Source organism: Balearica regulorum, chromosome 7, assembly GCF_011004875.1.
Source record: "Balearica regulorum gibbericeps isolate bBalReg1 chromosome 7, bBalReg1.pri, whole genome shotgun sequence".
Lineage (NCBI taxonomy): Eukaryota > Metazoa > Chordata > Aves > Gruiformes > Gruidae > Balearica > Balearica regulorum.
In genome coordinates, this window is record NC_046190.1 from 481,526 (window position 1) to 489,928 (window position 8,403).

At 53.5% G+C, this 8,403-nt stretch overlaps 1 long non-coding RNA gene across 1 annotated transcript; it reads right to left on the minus strand.

Annotated features, from left to right (window-relative positions):
• Positions 1 to 3,088: 3,088 nt before the first annotated feature.
• On the minus strand, positions 3,089 to 4,781 carry LOC142602529 (uncharacterized). The gene is made up of 2 exons (XR_012836262.1): positions 3,979 to 4,781; positions 3,089 to 3,558 (listed from the first exon to the last, which is right to left on the minus strand). It is a non-coding gene; the product is annotated as an uncharacterized LOC142602529 (long non-coding RNA).
• Between the last annotated feature and the right edge of the window lie 3,622 nt (positions 4,782 to 8,403).

Consider the following 8,403-nt stretch of genomic DNA (forward strand, 5'->3'; position numbering starts at 1 on the left):
TGCAACTGCACTGTTTTTATTTCCTTTAAAACCTTGTTTACATTCTTAAGAGAATGAGTTTGGCAGTAGTACGACACACAACCAACCTTCCCCACCGCGGTCGATGGACAGCCCCGTTAAACTCTACGAGCTCCCGTGAGCGTCCCAGCAGATGCAACACCAGGGGTGCTGCGATGGCCTGATTTTAGCTCTGCATTATCACACATCACTTACACGTTATATTTTTCATGCAGTAACACCAGCCCAGGCGCCTTTGTGCGACTTGCCACACACGCATACATCCAGCAAGCGGACACGTTTCCTGCCCGAGTTCTGCACGGGGATGCAGACAGGACCCCGGCCGAGCCGGGCAGAGATCCTGGCCTTGGCACGCGTTTGCCCCTCAGAGGCAAACACGGAGCAATTTGAGAGGAGAGAGATAATTAAGTCTGTCTATGCTCCCGGCAGAAAGCGCATCACCAGCGCTCACGCTCTGATCACACAAGTCACGATGCTGCACAGTAAAATGTCTTGGAAGCACTTGCGTTTAAAATAGTAAGGTTACAGCTCTTAGGTCATAGAGGAAAAGCTGGAAGAGGTAGTCCAAATCCATCCAAGTTCAGCTATAGCAAACTCTAAATAGAAAGAATTAAATTAATTTTCTAATGATCTTAAATCATTAGACCAACTCCATGGTCTGAGTCATGTCTTGTCTCTTTAGAATGGGCAATATTGGAATTCAAGGTGCCCGCTTTTGCACCTTTCTTTTTTAGTTCCCAAACCCGTAAAACAGGTTTTATTTAGATTCCACATCTTCTCAATGTTTGAATCACGCAGGACTTCCAGAAATAGACCTTGGACTGAAGGTAGAGATTTAAGCACCTTCCACTGTAATCTCTTCTCTGCTGCAGCCACCCTTTTGTCTGCCTGCCTTTCTATAATTTACAGAATGATTGTGGAGTGCGGTGAAAGGAAAAGGAGATGGAAGGTTTATTTGGGATTTAATCTTATTTTTATTTTTAATATGGAAGCACTGAAATAATCTTGTGCATCAAATTCTGGAGGCGCATGTTATGCCATGTCACACCACCTTTCGTTAACGCCAGAGCAGCGTTATTTTTTCAGTACATATTAAAGTTATCAAAAGCTAATTAAAAAATTCCATAATGACTGGTTTGGGTGGGCAGGGACCTCCCAGCCCACCCAGTGCCACCCCTGCCATGGGCAGGGACACCCTCCACTAGCCCAGGTTGCCCAAAGCCCCATCCAACCTGGCCTTGAACACTGCCAGGGAGCCAGGGGCAGCCACAGCTTCTCTGGGCACCCTGTGCCAGGGCCTCAGCACCCTCACAGGGAAGGATTGCTGCCTCCCATCCCATCTCCATCTCCCCTCCTGCAGCTTCAGGCCATTCCCCTTGGCCTGTCACTCCCTGCCCTTGGCACCAGCCCCTCTCCAGCTTTCCTGGAGCCCCTGTAGGGACTGGAAGGCTGCTTGCTTGTTTTCATTTAAAAGCAGATGCAACATGAAAGCGAATACTCCGTTTCCCAGGCAAAGCTGCTCGGCCTCAGGTCAGTCTGAGCAGCAGCACTCAGCGCCAGGGTCCCAGACAGATGCTGTAGCTCAGGACAGCGTGCTTTTCACAGTGCACGGCTATCAACACTGACAGCCCGGGGAGGAAACCGTGCCAGCAGCTCTGGGTTGCTGCACTTGGCTGTGTTTGGGGAGGGAGATACATCAGCTGCAGTCGAGTCACCTCAGCAGGCGTCTGTCTGTGCTGTTAGGATTCTCCAAGCTCTGTAGTGCCGAGTAGTACCCTCCCGAAATGGGTGTACTATTTATGAGCTGTCACTTCGCTGCCGAGTGATCATCAGAGCAACACACTGCTTGTCCCGTAAACTGCCAGCTGCAACCTACGTGGGCAACCCCATCTTACACTCTGGGCAGGAGGAGCAGTTTGCACAGCGCCTGCTCCGGCTCTGCCTCTTGAGCAGACAGGCAGCACCCGCCTGCACACGGTCATTTCCTTCTGCGTCTGGCAGAGGGGGGCCACAACTCAAACAGCTTGTGCTTTTTTTTTTTTTTTTTAAACACCCACTTGTCCTGTACCAGGGAAGAAGAAATAAAAAGCCCTGGCTGCACAGGGAGCTGGGTGTGCGTTAACACAGAGATGGGACGAGGTGTGCCAGAGATGCTGGGTGTGCGTTAACACAGTAATGGGACGAGGTGTGCCAGAGATGCTGGGTGTGCGTTAACACAACAATGGGATGAGGTGTGCCAGAGATGCTCGGAAGCGGCAGCAGCCCCCTTCTTTCTCCCCAGAGGCGCTCGGGTACACTCATGTCTGGCAGCACCGAGCCCCCACCTGGGGCCAGCCCTGTGCTGCAAAGCGCGTTTGGCTTTTCACGTCCGATCAGGTCAAGGTCAGACCAGGCAGTGAGGCCGCATCTGCCTCAAAGGCTGAAGACTGCGGAAGCCTATACCTGCATCCAAACCCCTCCTGAAAATTGAGTGCATCAGAAGTTTTACCTTGAAAGGAAAGTGCTCTCAGCAGAAATACATAGGGAGAAGCAGAAATACCGGGACCTGTGTTGGCATCAGCACAGGACCGACCCGCAGCACCCTGAGGCCCCTGGGGTGGCAGAACCGTTCCTGCAGACCCACACGCAGGAATGGGTGAGATGATGGCTCCTTGCCACCGGCATCCCACTCAGCACCACCTGCCTCCAGCTGCCCACGCAATCCTGTACCCAAACGCATTCCCAGGCATCCAAAAGTCTGTATGCAAGGAGCAGCCAGAGCATCAAATAAATTTTTCACAAGCTGCCACTGGCATCCCGACATTCAGAGAGTTGGTCAAGCAGAACATTGACGGGCTGGGAACTCCCCAGAGCTGTTCAGCAGCGATGGTCAGCCAAAGACCGTGGTGTCTACTACTTGTACTTACCCAAAGTGGAGGAACGGCCCCTCTGCCAGGGTCTCCTCCAGCTCAAAGGTTGCAGCTTTTCCATCCCACTCAAGAACAGCTGCAGTTTTGCTTGGGCTGCCCTTTGTTTTTTCAGTGCATTCCCATCAACCACCTCACTTTGTGAGAACTGCACTAAGAAAACATCAGCCAAGATTTCTTTTATTTTCATCTCTGGCCAGCCTAACTGGATGCAGATCCAAACATCCTGGGCTCACGCCCACGGGGAGGGCTCGGCCCTGGCTCCCTGCGGTGTTGCAACACAGAGGAAATAATATTCATTCCTCAAATGCTGGATTAATCCAAGCTGTCAGCTGCTTCTTTCGCAGCACTGAAATGTTAGGGATTACATTACAGGATAGCTGCTTATCATACATGTCCCAGCCAGCACCCGCTGTCGATAGCTGCTCACTCAGCTCCACGGTGGGAGCGATTCCATGATGCAGCGACCGGACACGCCATACCCCGGCCAGCGCCTGTCTCCCCCGAGGACAAGGGGACAAGACTGGTACCAGAGCCCCACGATGCAGAGCCGGAGGAGGGAACCTGCCGCTGCCGGACAGGCGAGCAGCTCCTCTGGTGCAGGGCAATGGCGTTTCTGCAATCCCACCAGCTCCTGCGGAGAAAAAGGCTCTATTTTAAATAGGGTCATTTACTAGACTAATGAGAGGCCTATAATTTACATTTGCACCAGCCTGTTTTCCCAGAGAGACCGCCTGTTTCACCTCATTATATGGATTGTACCCTTTTGTACACAATTTCACTAAGAAGATTAGAATAGTTGCAGTACCAGTGCTAAATATAAAAACACATTAAGCTCCCAATATCGAGTATATCCGTCAGGACTTCCAAATTAAACTACTCCACATCTAATGCCTGTTGCCAGCATGACTTCCTCACATACTCCCCTTAAACCGAACCGCAAACGAACACAGAGGCGCCGAGAGGTGAAGGGGAATTGAACAACGTGACGGACGGGCTGCAGAGCTGGAAGAGGAGCCCAGGGGTAACCTCATCACCACCTGCGAGTACTTACACCAGGTGGGCACGTCAGATAGTAGGGGATCTTTGGTGCCTGTCATCAAGTGGCAGGAGGTGCAATCGGCAAAGGTTGGAGCAGAAGCCGGAGCCTGCCTTTAGGGTGACGGCCCGTCAGCCCTGCTCACCCTGGAGGGTTTCGTAAACCCCTTCTCTCCCAGACCACTTATCTTTGGGGAACAGCTCTGGCCCAGAGCTTGGCAGCTGCTACGTGCCCGTGGGACCACCACAAGTCACCACCCAGCTAACGCCAGACACGACTCCAGAGCGGGTGCTCCCCTCCTCAAGAGCCCTTCCGGAGGAGTCGTCGTGCCTCGGGCCGTGGAACCGGGGATCTGCCGCCGGCAGGGTCCCTCGCAGCCCTGGGGACAGGATTGCTCCTCACCCTCCGGCCAGGGCGATGCCGTGCTGCAGAACAGCGACCGTCTGTCAGCCAGTGACAGCACGGTGATTCACCGCTGCTGGGTGGAGGCAGATTCCCTGCCTCCCCAAAACCACGGTTCTTCTCGTCGCAGATGATGCAATCTGGCTGTAGTCCTGTGAACACCGGGACTGTTTAATGTATAGAGAGCCTTTGGGGTGAACGCTTCACTCCTGCCGTCTAACAGCCAAAGCTAGGGGCAGATTAACCTTTGTTTTAATTGTTGTGCAGTCCACCAAGTCTGGTTGTGGAGCATGCAGATGTTTACATAGTAAATACATGTTTTCAGAGCGTCTCGGTAAGCGGGGCAGAACTGAATGAGAGGAGCCCAAAGCAGAGCCGGGCTACCAGCCAGCAGAGACACGCAGGGCGCAGCCCGTGTCGCTCACCGAGGAGCTGCTCTGCGCAGCCTCTGCTCTGACGTGGTCCTGCCCAGCACAGCGACTGAACCCAGGCTGTGCCGGGGGTCCTCTGGCCGTCAGCAGCCCTGGCCTCCGTCGCACCGGCTGGGTTACGGCAATCCCCTGCAGACCCTGCGGTCCCTTAGGGTGCTCCACTCAAAACACGTGAGCTGTCACAGGTGGTTTTCTGAACCGCTCTGCTACACGAAAATATGAGACCATAATTCAACTTCGTTTGCAGTGCACCTTGATGATGACTTTAAGATGAAAGAGCCTTGAAAAATAAACCTGGAATGCTGCTCCAGTGTTCTTTTAAAACATAATAAATTTGCAAACAGAAGACTTGGCAGAGAGGAGGTAAAATGAGAGATTTTTTTTTTTTGGCACCTACACCGCAGCCAATTTAAATTAGGTAACTGAATATCTATAAATTGTCTAATTAGGTCAGCTTCTATTGCAACCTCGCCCTGAAATGCCCCAGCAACTAAGCTTTCTTCGGAGGTCTTTTACACCCCTTGTTCCCACGTAGTACTTCCGAATGATAATAATTCACCTTAATCCTCATAATTGACTTGAGGTTTTACGGAAAATGCTATGATTTCAAACAAATACATTTTTCAGGAGTGCAAGTCTATGTATGGAAGGATTTGTTCTGAAACCCATAAAAGCTCTGTAACAGAGCTCTGTAATACAGTTGCATAACGATATAAACAGTGGCTCCAAAAGGGCATTCATGTTCATTTTTCATAAAGCCCTGAAATAACAGAATTTAACTAAGAAAAACCAATTTCATTAGAATAGGCCCTCTCACTTAACAGAAATTGAGACAGAGCTGCGTGCCCGTTCAGGTTTGCCTGCTGAGACCTTTCCATCACCCCCCTAACCCCCGCAGCAGCTCACGCCGCCGTCCCCCCGCCACCGGCACGGCCAAGCCAGGCGTCCTCCCCTCCGCCTTCTGCCCCTCCTGACCCCCCCCAGCCTCATCCCCCCAAGCGCATCCCCCGCTTTCAGGTGGGTGTCCCCGTCCCTGCCCCGGGCTGCCGTCACCGCTGTGCCCCCTGCTCCCACCGCCCTGCTGGGGCCGTGCTGGGTGAGAGCGGGGAGCTGTGCTATCTGAAAAGTAACAAACCCCAGCAATAACCCAACTCTTGCCTTTTTTTAGGCCGAGTTACTTCCCAAGTGCAACTGGCAGAAGAGCTGTATTGCCACGAGCCAAAGGGCAGGGGCACGCAGCCAGGGACAAGAAGGTGGGGGAATATTTTAACAGGCAGTCTGGCCAAAGAAGTGACTGACACCAGAGGGGCTGTGAGCTCCCACCAGCAGACATCTTCTTCCCCGCAGTTCCTGAGGGCCCCAGAGCACTCCGGAGGTGGTCCGAGTCCTGCCAGCGCTCGTCACCGTTACTGCAGCTTGCACGCTGCTGTTCCAAGAGTATTTCCTACGAGTACCGTATCTCCGTGATCCCCGTTCGGCTGACATTTTCCAGAGAGCGCAGCCTGCCCGGGCGTTACATGGCCTTCCCGCTCCCTGCGTCTCTCCCAGCCCCGTAAGGCAGTTCTTGGCAAAGCACGCTCCCAGCAGAGCACGTTCCCAGCAAAGCAGCCCTGGGGACCGAGAGCATCCCTAAGTGAAGGACGTTCACATCCTGTGGTGGATGCTGCCTGACCTCATCATGACGAAGCAGAAAGTGAAAGTGTATTCACATAATAGACCTCTGACGCTTCCCGCAGTGACTTCCCACCTCCCCTCCCCAGTGCAACGCAGGGAGGAGTCCCGTGGCGAGAAATCCTCCCCGCTGCGGGGACCGTGCTGCATCCAGCACCAGCACTGAGGCCTTTGGGACGTCCGTCAGCGGTGCAGGGGACCAGCAGCGCTCCTCCAGCCCCATCCACGGGGGCTTGGACAGGATGGCAATAAGTATGCAACAATAAGAAAAGAGACTTTGAAAACTGTGTTTAAAGGATAACGAGGTGTTTCGGCCACCTCCAGGAGCACACGGCTGCTCCCACATGAGGATGTCCCCGTTGGGGTGACCAGCCCCAGCCACGCTTCAACCTGGGGCCGGTCCACCCCTCCCGGGCGCCCCATGGGGACAGTGTGCTCGGCGGCCACCTCTGCAAGGAGGAGGATGGAAGAGGATGGCCCAAGGCAAGCGAGAGGTGCCCGAGAGACGGGGGACGGAAGAGCCTAATGTGCACAGATGAGGAAAACACCCCCAGCACATCCCCCGGGGACAGCCGGGGGGCCACCGACAGACAGATCGGTGCGGCAAGGCCCATGGCAGGGAAGCGGCTTCCAGCACCCCGGGAAGTGGAAGGATAATGACATCTGCCCCGAGACAGACACTAATTGAACAAAAACTTATTGAGATCGATACTCCGGAGGACATTTCCACATGGCAGTATGAGCTAATTAACTCTCCTGCGCAGTCTGAAATCCTGCCGCGACCACGACCCTCTGCCCCATGTTCAGGCTCCCGCTCCTCTCCTCTCTCTCAGTAATGCCTCTGTAAGCAGCAGTTAGAACAGGAATTAAAAGCACCGCAGGGTCACGCTGACACACACCTACATGCAAGGTCACTGTGGTGCCTGGACCTGCCCTCCTTTTCACAGCTGAAAACTGCAGTATTACAGCCTCGTAACAGAGCAGTGCCCACCAGGCCAGCGTGGGAGAGCCTGGCGATGCAAACCCGCTCCCACGGACGCTATCGCTGCGTCTGGTGACGAGACACGTTTCCCTGGGAAGATGTAACGTGGGGAAAGCCCACTGGTTCAATGCTGGCATGCTGCAAGAAATGGTTACTAGCCACAGAAACGCTGGAACAAGGACAAACAGGAGGCCAAAAAACTTCAGTTGAAGAGATGCATTTTCCTCCCTGATGCGGCCGCAGTGTCTACCACTCCAGTCAATACCTGCATACCGCACACGTTCAATGCTGTCCAGCTCAGGCTGAAAAACAGATTTGCCCTGTAATGTGAGATTGTAAAGTACTGACTTCATAAATGCTAAGTTGAATTTAGAAATCTGCAAAAGGGACGACCGAAACCCCGGTGCCAGGAAGGCGGAGGAAGATGCTGCGGGGCACCGCAGGCTGCGTGGCAGGAGGCAGGCACTCGTACAGACTCCTGTGGTAAGGAAGATGTCTTTCAACATTGTTTTCTGTAGTGCTTGACTAGTCACGCTTCATTTGCACTTTTATTTATTCATTCCATATGCTGTTTCTCTGGATTTCTGTAAGGTTACTGAACACAACGCTGCTCTCTTTGTTTAACGAGCAGTTGCAAGGCCCGTTTCAGCTAGCTCAGTCACCAGGCGCGGACACCGCAAGACTCCAGGGATGGCCGCAGAAGTCCCGGCCCTGTCAACAGGGCAGTGGAAGCACTGGCCCAATGTCAGCAGCACAGCTCACACGTCCGTGCCGGCCTCAAAGCCCACACAGCATCACTGGGGTGAGGGAGGGGATTTCTGCACAGGGCAAAACTTTTACTTGAAAGGTGTGAGATTGTACCTGACAGGGAAGGGCTCAGAAGTGCGGAAGCTTAAACCGACAGATAACTGTGAAGTTTGCAAACGCGGTTACTGCAGGGCGAGACTCTTGTTC